The sequence below is a fragment of the Lepeophtheirus salmonis genome, chromosome 1 (assembly GCF_016086655.4).
Source record: "Lepeophtheirus salmonis chromosome 1, UVic_Lsal_1.4, whole genome shotgun sequence".
NCBI classification, from domain to species: Eukaryota; Metazoa; Arthropoda; class Copepoda; order Siphonostomatoida; family Caligidae; genus Lepeophtheirus; species Lepeophtheirus salmonis.
In genome coordinates, this window is record NC_052131.2 from 45,582,183 (window position 1) to 45,595,970 (window position 13,788).

The 13,788-nt window shown below is 31.1% G+C and overlaps 1 non-coding gene across 1 annotated transcript; it reads left to right on the top strand.

Moving 5' to 3' along the window:
- Positions 1 to 8,001: 8,001 nt before the first annotated feature.
- Positions 8,002 to 8,085, top strand: TRNAL-UAA (transfer RNA leucine (anticodon UAA)). The gene has a single exon. It is a non-coding gene; the product is annotated as a tRNA-Leu (tRNA).
- Positions 8,086 to 13,788: the final 5,703 nt, after the last annotated feature.

Sequence of the window (13,788 nt, forward strand, 5' to 3'; positions counted from 1 at the left end):
TATTAAGGACGTTTTTTTTCAACTAACCCAATGCAATGACAATTGCCCCTTCTTCTTCCTATGACTTTATGTTACTCGTAGTACCATGATAAAGGATTTATTAAAGCCACTTTAAATTATATTTGATTCCCTAGCAACTGCATTTTCTTACAAATGAATACAGAATGATTTATGATTTGACTAATATTAATCGCCATATATATGTATGCATTTATAATATCTGCTTAATCAATAACGCCCTATGTCATGAAATGTTTTGACCTTTATATATATATATTTTGCGTACAAACTTAAATTTGTACAAGTTATCACCTTAATACAAACAGAAACTTGTAAGTTAGGGATGGATTACATATATATTTGTCTGAACCGAGATATGCCACACAGGGTATCCATTTTTGCAGACAATCTGTGGGTATTTATTACTTAAATGTTCCCAGTATGAGTAATACCTATCCTGACCTATACCCGGCACCTGAGTTATTACAGGTCGAAGGACAGACAGGTCTTTCTAGTTATTTAATAATGTAGAATATAACTCTCCAATTAGTATTACTCTCAATTTTTCATGAATAATCTCAAATGTGGTTACTCAATACTTAGACGATCTCTCTTCAAGAATAAAAGAAAAAGAATAACAGCTTGATATTTTTTTTTAATATGATATAATGAGTCAAGGAATACTTTAGTTGAGAGACTAAAGTACTCCTTGTCTGAACTTTAGCAACATACGTTCATTGCTAAAGCGAATTATTTTACGAGTGGTAGTACCTGGCATTACCCAGAGTAATTAGGCATCGTCTAAAAGACAAATTTTGCTTTAATAATAGAGAAGATCACTCCACAACCAATCATCAATGTTATTATTTGTTTTAAATGAGCACCATCTCAAGTAAATACTCAGTAATACTATCAATTTATACGACGTGCTCTGTTCTCCAGACTGACAGAATAATAATAAGAGCTTGAGAAAAAACAAACACAATATGATGGGATAACTTATGAGAAATTTAATCTCTAGAGCGCTCACTAACAAAAACAAAAAAATGAGTGATCCCCACAAGCTAAATACAAAAGCGCCTGAAGAATTAATTATTTTCTACATACCAGCGTTCATATTTTATTCAAATCTTAAGTTTAACGTATACTGCAAATGCATATGAATTATTATATCTGTAAGAGAGCATATTCGATGCTACACGGTATGCCTGCAATATTTCGATAAAAAATAATCATATGATATATGTCAGGGACCACTATAGACAGTGCATTCATGTTCAATTCGATATGCACAGGCATGCAATAGTTCATTAATAAGAGCACGTTGTTATTTCTTATAACAAAATATCTTTATGATATTCAGATAGCAGTGCATACAATACACCCCGTGACTGTTTTTTGTATATTAATAGATACAACCTTTGCTTTATTAATTAGGATATAATGTACTTTTTTTTTCTTTTTTAGTATGAACTTTAGCTACACAGGATTGTTGCAAGAAATAAGTCCTCAACTCAATTTTATTTCTTTGATCAAGTATCTACTCTATTCTAAGATACACCCAAAAATGGCTGTACGTACTACATACGTACAGATAAAATTTGTACATAGATATAAATTTTTTAAAAAAACCCCGTCCTTTTAATTAATTATATCCATTATATTAATATATCAATTCATATTGATATATTAATAAGCCTTATTTATTATTTATTTTTGAGAGAAGAAAGATTGAGACTACAAGCTGGTGTGTGCAAGGCTTTGCAATTAATTAACTTCATCAGGAAAAAGAGGTTGCTTGTTCACACTTTTATTTTTGAAAAGATATTGAGTTATTTGAATATGAATACAGTAATGCATGGAACAGTTCATGTAATTAGTTACCTGGATGTCCTTGGCTTTTTTTATTGACAATTTGAAACTTTCAAGTAAATCCCAAAATTAAAAATAAAGACACTTTTATTATTTCAAGGCTCTTGAAATAATAAACAGATAAAATGGAGTATCACATTTTTATACATTACCCCTTAATCAAGTTGAAATTATGACTTAAGCATATCATTTAAAAATTGAATGTTGTTCATTTATAGTTAACAGCTAAATCGAGATTCTATCTTTTTTCTCTCTCTAAAAGTACCTGAACTAATTTTTAAAAGATTTTCGATTGGAACTTATACCGGACATATTTTTAGTCGAAAGCATTATATGTGGATTGTAAATTTATTGTTCATACGTACACTGCTCAATTATACTATTCATTTTCGGTACAAAAAAAATATTATACGGGAATCAAAACGTAACTCCTTCCATTTTGTGTGAAAAATATGTCACTTCTATACAAATGTACATTGTACACCTAATTATCACTTGTGTTACGGGCTTCATCTTGCTTTTTAAATATACATAACACATATATCAAATATACTTAACTTCTAACACTTCAAATATACATATTTTTGGCACTTACATAATATATTTTTTTCTTTCTGCTCAAAATATTATTTTATTTCACTATACAATGTATATTTTCCTGGATTACAGATATTATTTATTTCTTAGTAAAGCGGTCTACATAATACGTACCTGAAGACTTCCGCATTGTTATGATTGAATATGATTGACTAGGTATAGGGACTTACATAGGTATACAATATATTATAGGTTTATATTTGTTATATTGGGTTAAAAAAAAAAAAACATTCTTGCATGTTGTACATAATTATTTGCCTTGACCGAATGAGCAAAGCTTTCATAACGTTTTTAGGACTATATTTAAGGAGCTGAACCGTTTTTATCTACCTACAAAAGTACAATCAAACATGTAGACAAATCTTGTTCGCTACCCCGATACTACATTTTGTGGTTCCAGGGTACATAACCTATTAAAACGGTACTTTACTGAATGAATATTGGAACTGGTTCTTGTATCAACATACAAAACTATCCCACCGTTGACATAACCCACAAAATAACTGGCCTAGAGAATTATCCCGTATAAATTTCCACCACCTCAAACAAAAAATCAGTGCATTTGATTTCTCCTTATTGCCATCTCGTGGTAACACAATAATGGAACCATTACACCAATATTTATATTTGTGAGCACTAGTCTAGACCCTTTAATACACAAGGAAGACCTCATTTATTCACTTTCAGTCATTTTCTATACTCACTGGTCATTTGTTTGGGGCTGAAAATAAGGATGTTTTATTCTACATATTATTTAAATATATGGCAAGTTTACACAGAAGCCTTTTTTTGAGCAATAATCATTCAGAAAATGACAAATTTTCAAATTTATTTTGTTACATCATGAGACATATGTTGGTCAATTATAGTCATTGTATTCAAATTTCTGTGATAAGTTGAGATGTCCAAGTATTTTACCTATGGTTCATAATCTTCATTTGAATGATGAAACGTAACATGGCCACGTATTTTCTTTATTTCAATTTCTAATTCTTTCATTATGACTTTGAATTTTTATTGCTTTAATTGTAATTTTTGGTGTATGGAAGTAATTGATCAAAATAATTAGGGAATTTAGTAAAATTGACAATAGTTCGTCTAGAATACAAATGTAATTCATAATCAAAAAACCATTCTAGCTTATTTTCTGTTGAAGGCCACATCTGTATAGTTTGTTGTAGCATCTGAGTAGGATGTTAAAAGAGGCTGGAGTCTCATCCTTCCTGTTTGATCATCTAAAGAGCCTTGAACCGCACGTTGCTTCCAAAGCACTCAAAAGTTAGACCTCCTATGGAGGTATTTTAATACTTACTCTGGAGCCCATAGGTGGTTTGTACATCATACAGATAGAAAAATATAGATGAGTCAAAAGCATTACACCTGGGGAGGGCTGTAATTACTGGTGGTACCCAATAAATTTTTCATTAGTAGTATTTAGTGGTCCATTAATGATGAGTCATGCATAGGTACTCAAACCTGGTCCCTCAATAAAAAAAATCGTGATTGCACGGCACTATTAGGTAATACAATCAATCTCATGTATAACATACACAATCAATTCATCTGGGGGACAAGGTAATTTAGGATATTATAATATGTCGTTCTGTTCGAGATGGTTCGAGTTCCTAAAAGCTTCATTGAGTTGTTTTTTCAACAAAGTCTGGGGCAAGCAATACAAAGAAGACCAAAGTATGAAACACGCCCTCCTCATGCTAAAAGAGCCATAGTCAAAGAACGTGAAAATATAAAACTTCAAGTACATGCTTACACAGGTCATGGGCCATTTCTCGCGCACCTGAGTAAATAGAGAAATATAAATAAAACATGCAATGTCTGTATTGAAGAATCCCAGAGTTCTCATCATCATATAAACAGATGTACTGCACTCTCATATGAAAAATATCAAGTAATGCATAAGGAAATGAAGAAGTTCTTGTTGAATTGAAATGAAGATAATTGATGACAATAATATCAATACGTAGGATATGCTGTAGTGGCAAAAATACCTCAATGTGTTTGGTCTCGTTCTGTACCATAGTATTTTTATAATTTTTTCACATGTAAGTCGACGGTAAACAGCAATACATTTTAACTAAATAAACTCATGCTGATCGGATCAGATCAACTTCAGTTTCAATAAATCATATTTTTTTATTTCAAGACCCCCTTTAAAAATATTCAATGATATTAATTCTACATACTATACCTAGTCTGTTTCCAGTAATTGTTGTAAAGGTACTTAAAACTAAAAGGAGAAAATATCTTTAAAAATCATTTATATAGCGTAATCCATTGAGCATCTCCTAAATCCTTGTAGGTACTAGTCAAAGTGAATGGCTCAACCTTGTTCATTGCACAACGGATCTTCTCCATAGGTTCTATGTATGTACAACCCGATTTTAAGTATAAAAAAAGATATTTGACAACCCATGATTTAGACTTTGTTGTTATTTTTTAAGAAAACAAAGTACTTAAAAATTGGATATATTTGGAAGTACCAAGTGTATTAATATATCCGGTCCTCAACTATCTTTTTCTTAAAAATCTTTTTTTTTTTTTTTTCCATTATACCAATTTTATTTTTTTGAAAAATACCTTTTTTGTTTCATTTTTCATCTTTCTTAGAAAACCACATGCTATTCATTAGAATTTGAGATCCATAGATAGATGGAGGGATCGGATATCCGACTGATGTTGTTTTGTTTTTTATTGACCTCTAGATATAGATATATATGTGTTTGTACATGTGTATAAATATTATCGTCCCCCATGAGTTTGTATAAATATGTGAGCTACTCTTTGTGAGGATGTCGGATTTTTTTTGTTTTTTGTTTTAGGAAAAAAAGAGTTCCTTTATGTTCTAATCTATTTATTGTTTTGTTTTTCGTTTTATTATCGCAATGCCATCAGTGTGAACTGGGACTGAAATAACTCTCTTTGTCACTTCTAAATATAGGAATCGTATCAACAGCAAATCAATGACATGTTATCAGAGCCTATTTTATCGTGAGTGGACCTGAGATAACAACAAAATGTAGGGTCTGTTCAAGGCCCTAAGTAGGATTTTTCTTTGAGAAGCTGACTCGCTCAGAATATTATTTATTTCGAGGTACCATATTTTTCTTGTGGATAAATTTTTAACCTAGATGAATAGTGTTACTTTTTTTGTCTAAATATTTCCTATTTTTTTTTTTTTTTTTTTGATCAAGTTTTTTTATAAATGATACATTTTCTTTTTTTCCCTCAAAAAAATTGACAACAATAATTATACTTTTTTATGTAGATCTATTAACTATGTGGTATGTACCTATTTTTTACTTACAGACACGCAACATATGTAAAGGTGCACCCAAATACTCCCCTTAAAATCGGCATTTGCATGACTCTATTGTTCAACCCCCCTCTTTTGTGTGAATTTTATAAAAAATATCTTAGTTTGAATTAAGTTTACCTTATATTAATATCTAGGCTTGAAGTAATTGATTATCTCTTTATAATGTCATATCTACTATGATATGATATTATACATAGTAGGTGTTTCTTTGTATGCCCCAAGAAATAAAAACAGATAGGGTATTTGTTTCAAAAAAGGAGACAGATACAGACTATAGACCCTACATAAAATATGCCCTACTATTTTCAACTCTTTTAGGTTTTAGGATAACTAAAAACTCAGAGCTTTGGTCTCGTAGCCGCGACTTGCACTCTAGTTAGCTATAACTAAATTGCAACTTCAGACTCAAGTCATAGTTGAAGTGAGACCATGTAGACTTGAGTATGACTGATACTCATTTGATTTAAAAAGTATTATATACTATCTATATTATTTAAGTAAAGTATGTCTTCTTTTAAAGTCCTTTTTGAATGTTGCCATAATATCTAATTGTGGTTTGGCCAGATTTATTGCACACGGTTATCTTCTTTTTTTTGTCATAATTATTATACTTCATTTTCATATAAGTTTTTTAAATTTTTTTACCAAAAAATTTAGTTTTGCAAATATCTTATTGAATTTTTTTCAAAAAATGGAACAATCTGTTTGCAACTTGTACACAAGGTAAACCTATATAGTATAACCTGTCGTTACCATTATTGCATCATGCAACCTTGTCCTCAGAAAAAGGCCCATAATCAGTTGATATTTAAGTCCATCCTTCCCTATTATGGAATTATTATTCACGGCTCACTGGTGTAAATTGTTTGCAGGTGAAAAATAGCCAATTCTAACTCAACCAATGAATGTTTAGAGCACTGATTAAGAGAAAAGAAGGAGAAACATCCACACCTGATAACAAATTACACTGTATGTTTTAGTGTTAGCTTGGTAGTGCTTTGATATATATTCAATTGTGAGAGGTGGATTTAGTGAAGGATTCAATGAAGAATGGACCATTTCTGTTCTTTCCAACCTATAAATAAAATTGATATATTATTGAGACACATGAATGACTTTTCTGCTTCAAAAACTCCAAAACTAAATGTCATTTGAAGACTCTTCCCTCTGACATATATATTCTACAATACGTTATCTCCGATACGGTATACCTGTTGAGATAAGTGTTACCTTATCTATCCATCCTTCCCTCAAAATCAACTCAATCCAAAGACTGATGCACAAAATCCCTGCCATAAAATCATGTAAAAATAATTGTGGAATGGAGCATTCGGAAGGAATGGGATTGAGAGTCGTGTATTTTAATGGGTATTTTATTATCGTTTTCTAAAGTTCTTAATGGCAGAAAACAAATTTCATTCTTATTAGAGTAGGGAAAGACATTTAAGAAGAATAAGAAAAGAACATGGCACATCAACACGGCTTGGAAGGAGAAGCTAGCAGAGAGTGCTGTAGACCTCACCTGCTTGTCATCAATAAGGAAATTATTTGTGTTTAAAATACTAGGAACATAAATTACTTGCAATTTTATTTTTCTGAATTGACCCTCTCTCCCCCCTCTTTTTTTTTTCTCTCTCTTTTTTTCTCCCTGTCACTAAGGGGAAACGACTGTTTATGAGCAAATTTACATATTTTATAAATGTACCTATATTAACATAAAATGTAAGAGACGGGAAATATTTTTCACACAATCCCTTAACGATTTTCAATTTATCTATTTTCCTTTATTTTTGTAAGTAGAACAATTTCATGAAAGAAAGAAAAAGAGAGGCAATCTACATAACTACGTTTCCAAAATCTACTGTTAATTTAAGGAAATAATAGAATTATTGTATTCTTTTATATATTTTCTTGAAGGATATATAAGAACAGCCGATCCATATGTATTCATTACGCTTAAATTTGACTCAATTGTGATGGAAACGATGAATGATGATTATTATTATGAAGATGTTTTCCCTTGTTCTCTTTTTTCATCAAGTTTGCTGAAATGACCTTAAGGATATAAATTTATTTATTCTATAAGACTGATGCATAAGAGTTTATGAATGTTATAAACAAATATGTATTTGTCTTATTTTGACAAATTTATCTATTTGAAATTCTTATATTTAAAAATTCTCTAATCGTATAACAATGTCAGGTTGGCCGAGTGGTCTAAGGCGCCAGATTTAAGCTCTGGTTCACGAACGTGAGCGTGGGTTCGAACCCCACACCTGACAAAAATTTATTTTCCCTTTTTTGAATTAATTGGTTAATAGATTGTATAATTTTGTTTTAAAATTTAAGTCATATAGTTTATTGGTGTTTAAATGCACCCCAAAGATAAATAATAGTTACGTTATTGGTATATATTTATTTATGCATTTTGTTTCTAAAAATTAAGATGTACAATTTCTATTGTGTTTTTAACATTTTAATGCAATTTTGAAATGAAAATTAAATACTTATTTAATTGGACAGTATCATTCATGAATACAATTATATACAAACAGCTGTTTACATTTAATAAGAGAAGGAAAAACAACTTTTCAAGAGTCTATCAATAATCATCGGCTAATTAATAGTGTTGAGAGTAGGTCCAAACCCGATTTTTTATTCTGTTCGGTCTAAATGAATTTTTATAAACCAATTTTTACCGATATTTATTTCCAAATCAGGATATCAGATCCTAGACTGAAATTTAATCGTTTCTAAAAAGAACAGAGTCCTTTTTTCTTTTCTTTTTGTCTCAATATTAGTATGTTTTTTTCGTTTCTATGATTTATGCACTATAATAGCTCCCCCCCCCCCGCATTACCATAATGCCAAAAATTTGAATTCTTCAATATTTTTTTCCCAAAAAAATAATTTTCTGTGAATAACTGTGAAATTTTTGAATTTTTTATAATAACAATTTAATATTTATGATTTAATTTTGACATTTTTTATGAACAACTGTGGATTTTTGATTTTCTTTTCCAAACCATTTAACTTTTTTCAGAATACTATGTATTTAATTTTTTTGTAGGTAGCTGTTAATTTTTGAAATTATTTTCGGAAAAATTAACTATTTAAAACTTTAAAAAAAACACTTTTTTTTGAAATTTTTTTATATACCATTTAATTTTTCAGTTTTATTTTTGAATAGATGAAGGACTTTTCAATTGTTTTTCCAAATAAAATAATTTTTGAAATTACAATCCAAAAAATTTGATATTTTTTGTCAACAGCTGCGGATTTTTAAATCATTTTCATAAATTTCTAGTTTTTGGATTTTTCAAAAAATCCAAGAACCAAGGACCATAATCATTCCTTGCGAGCGGATGTGTTTCTTTCTCTTTCCGATATTGCATATCGATGTTCATAATTTTAAAACCCACATGACGTCATAATCAATTCATCTATAGAGTTGTTCGAGACCAAATTTTGAATAAAATCGATTGTTTTGTACAACAAGTCCACACCTAACATATTTTAAGGATTTTTAGTTTGCTCAACTCGAAAATCATAAGTGTCTCAGATCGGTTTCGGTTCTTTAGAGCAGTACCAACACTACTAATTAGTCGCATGAAAATTCAAATAATGAAACAGTTTATATGTAGAAAACAAGTTTAATAGAGGGGATGGATTCAATGCTGTGGACACTATGCCATATCTAACTGTAAGGCCTCTTCACCTGTTGTTTGCATTCCAGTCACATGAATCAAGTCACATAATAATATCTGTTAATTTATCTCATAATACATGTGGTGAAGGTATACATTATACCTATATACACGACTTTTAATAATCCTCTGTGACATAATGAGGGATCCTGTACACTGATTATAGAGTGAGGATAATCATTTATTATATCGTAGATAGAGGAGTATACGTGTATCTGTCCCTCGAGATACAACTGTGATTTGTCTCAGGATACTGCCAGTATTGAGGATCAACATCGGAGTATTTATTGCCTTTGTCATTTTTTATTTCCTTCTCCCCTATTCTCTTTCCACAGCTATTGAAACGTCATGACAACTAAGCTACATTCGACCCAACATTTTTCAAATTGTCAAGATGACCATGTTGATTTTTCGATTGCACGTTTTTAGCATTCCCCAAATGCTCACAATTTTAGTTCCAATGTTTTCAATTGATTATCTGTATGTAAACAGGAGAATGACGATATGAGAAAATAACTATGTATAGATATAAAAACAGTGTCGTAATAGAAGAGGGGACATGCCCCCAGGCCTGTGGCCTAACTTGTGCTGTAATAATAACATAAATATTAAATAAATTGTCTTTAATAAAAAATAATAATAACTTTTGTATTTTATAATAAAAAATGGGCGTGTATTATTTCGGAAAGAAAGAAATAAAATGTCATTTCAAGCTAGTCAACCCACAAAGAATAATCCTAGTCACGACCCTGACCCTCCCTTACATATAATTCTGGCTAGAGGACTGTACACTGTAAATATAATGGCCTCTTTTAATTTTTGATAAAAATACTTTACATTTTTCTATGAAAGTCAATACAAAAATCAAAAAGGTAACTTAAAGAAGAGAGGCAAATAAAGTCATCTCCCCCCCTTCCCCCTTTCTGTTTACGTCATCTAGAACAAGCAGATAAGATAAATATGTCACTATAACGATGATATAATTATCCCTAGGACTCTGTTGTTTGTATATGACTACGACTGAGGTTTAATTAGTATGTGTATATTTGTATCTATCTATTTATGTATTTACATTGCACATATATTTGACTTGATGACCCTCTAATGACTTGTCGTACAAGAAACATCATTAATTTTGACTTTTTCATATACATTCAAAGTCAAAATCCATTAAAATTTTATAAATTTTTGTCATGTAGATACACTTTTCTGTATAAGTGTGTATATGCACAGCTTCAGATACCCACACACCCCAGTCAAGCATTTCATCAGCTCACACATGGATACTACTACAATATATATACTTATAATGTAAGCATATCCATATGTATGTAGCAATTAAAAATTATCCTCATGGGGTCAAAAAATAGTTTCTTCAAATCCAATATACCGGTAGTTGCATAAATACGCGGACTAATTTTTTAAACGCTTATATCTCGAGGTTCCGTGACTGGAAATATACAATTCCAGCACAAGGAACTCGGTAAATCTGTGGGCTTTTTTTTTTCTTACTCTCATCAAACAAAGTCGTTTACGATGAATGACGAGGCCAAACGTCATATGGTTGCCACTCTCCTCCGCCCGGTAGGTCTGTCATGGAGATAATCAAGGACACTGGACTATCCAGGACTACTGTGTTCAAAGTCTAGAAGCTTGTCAAGGAGGCAAAAGGTCTAAAAGACCTGCCCATACCTCTGGAAAAACTCAGGATTGGCTCGCTGCCAATATGCCATTATGGAACAAAACATTTGACCACCTCAATCACGTGATTTGAATCCCCTTGACTACAGTGTGTGGTGGCAAATTTAGAAGAAGGCTCAGAACTCATTGAAGGCCAGCGTCAATGAGCAATGGGCAGCCATGGAAGACATCATCAATGTGTACAAGGCCTTCCGCGGGCGCTTGGAGGGTGTCATAGCAGCTGATGGCAGTTATATTAAGTAATTATTTAAAATTTTATACCAGAATAAATTCTCTATTATATAATTCTCAAAAAAAAGACGTTATACGAATTTTATTACACATTTAATTATTTGCAACAAATAGTCTGCGTATTTATGCAACTACCGGTATATTTGTTGAATATGAATTGTTAATAAATTATATCCATAGTGTATCATTGATTAATTTTTATTTCTGTATCCTTTTAAGATGATTTCTTATTAGCTGTGGATTTCATGTTGGGCAAAGGAGAGATGAGCAAAAAAGTGATCAAATTTATTTTTAATACATTTCTTAATAGACTATACGACAGGTACTTGCATTAAAATAACATTAAACTTCAATTACTCAAACCTATAAGTCAATTTACCAAAAGATGAACACTGAATCAATTTCTTCCAACTTAAATTAACAACAAAGAAAACTTTAATGAGCACGAGAGGAGCTGAGTGTGCCATGAATATTACTCCAAACCTAACTACGCAGTTTTAATGAATTTGCTCTTTTCATTAAATGTACAATGTGAATTCTACTGCGAAGGAGATAAAAATTCTACATATGTTACGAGGAAAGATAATAAAGTAAAGTCATCTGTGGAATCTCAAAAGCCACATCTTGTGGATAAAAAGTTTTCTTATAGGCAAGGAAATATCCACAATCTAACAGGCAAATTTAAGAGCTTTGTTTTATAGCTTTGCAATTGCAAAAGATAAGTTTCCACATTATTGTATCATGTAATCTTTTATACAGAAAAAAAGAAAAGAAAAAAAGGCAAAATCAGTTGGTAGCTAGCCAATTTTTACCAACTATTAATCAATAATTGTTGAAATTTTCTTACACCTTAATAATTAATTGACTAAATAAACGTTCAAACCACTGATGAGGAGAAATAAGCAGCGTAAATGATTCTGATAGTGAGATAAGACCGTCTACGACGTATCTAATTTTGGGACGATCATTATTGAAAAATTTGACGGACCATAAATTTAAGTGTATTTTCAGCATGTCTTCGGATTTGAATAAAATGTAAACTCTGATATATTAAAAGAAATTTTCTTCGTTTTTATTTTTGAACGCTCTAAAGACTAAAGTACTCATCAGTCATCCCAACAATTTAAATCTTATTTCTCAAACTCATATTATTATTCTTTCATTCTTGAGGAAAGAACAAGTCATAGAATTCATATAAGTATTGAGATGACGTGTGAGTGTGCTCATGAAAAACAGAGAGTAACACTGAGGATTTTCTTGGAGAGTTATTTTCTATATTATTAAAGGAAAGTTTGTCGTTTAACCAAAGGTTAATAGAAATACAAGGCTAGACCATGATGTAATCAGACTGGCTAGAATTTTCAATCTGATGTATTGGTCCGACTGCTCGGAAAGACAGGCAGATTTTGACAAAACACGCAACCACTCATAGGCCTTGACGTCAGTATTGCTAAAATTTTCAATTTAATGTATCGTACCGACTGCTGGGCAAGAAAAGCAGATTTTGACAAAACACGTAACCACTAATTTACTATGACGTCAATATTAAAAGCGTGGTGGACATCAGTTGTACATGTGTTATGGTATAGCCTGGTATTTCTACTAACCCCTTGACTTAACCGACAGCGAAAATTACTCTGGGAAATCCCGATTACTCCTGCTAGTAGGTAATATGGTAGACCTCTTGAGAATTAATTTTCCATTTCCCAACAACTTATTTCGTTCATGTACACGTTTAGTACAAATGGGTACTTACTTTAAGAATTCTGTTCAAACTTATATTATAATGGAACTAAGTTCATTAAGCTGCAATTTTAATCTCAACTCGAAGTGAAACGATTCGATTTGATGCATTAGAAGAGGGTCATAATCAACCAATAATAACATCCTTTCGGGCTACTCTTTAAATCACATTATAATCAATCTCCAAACTTCTTCTTTTGTTTCTTAGTCAGTATTGTTGTAGTAATCTAGGTCATGCAGACTCCAATTGTAACACTTTAATTAATAAGCTTGTAGCTCTTTCAGCTGTCATTTCTGTTTGTTTTACGTGTATAACATATTCTTATATATATATATATATTGTTGGATCTGAAAGGAAAAAAAGAAAAAGATTCCTAATTTTGAAGATATGTTATTTATTTTTTCTTTTAATGGATAATGATGAAAAGGAGACTGATGAGAAACATAAATCCTTCAAGGAGGGTCTCAGGATATATTTTTGTGTTTATCCATTCTTTTGCTTATTTTTCTTGTAGTATGTAGGTATATATGTGTCTAATTTCGTTGTGCATCTCATGAAAAATGCATGAGAATGTTTCAGAAGACCTCAGAGTCACGCCACTA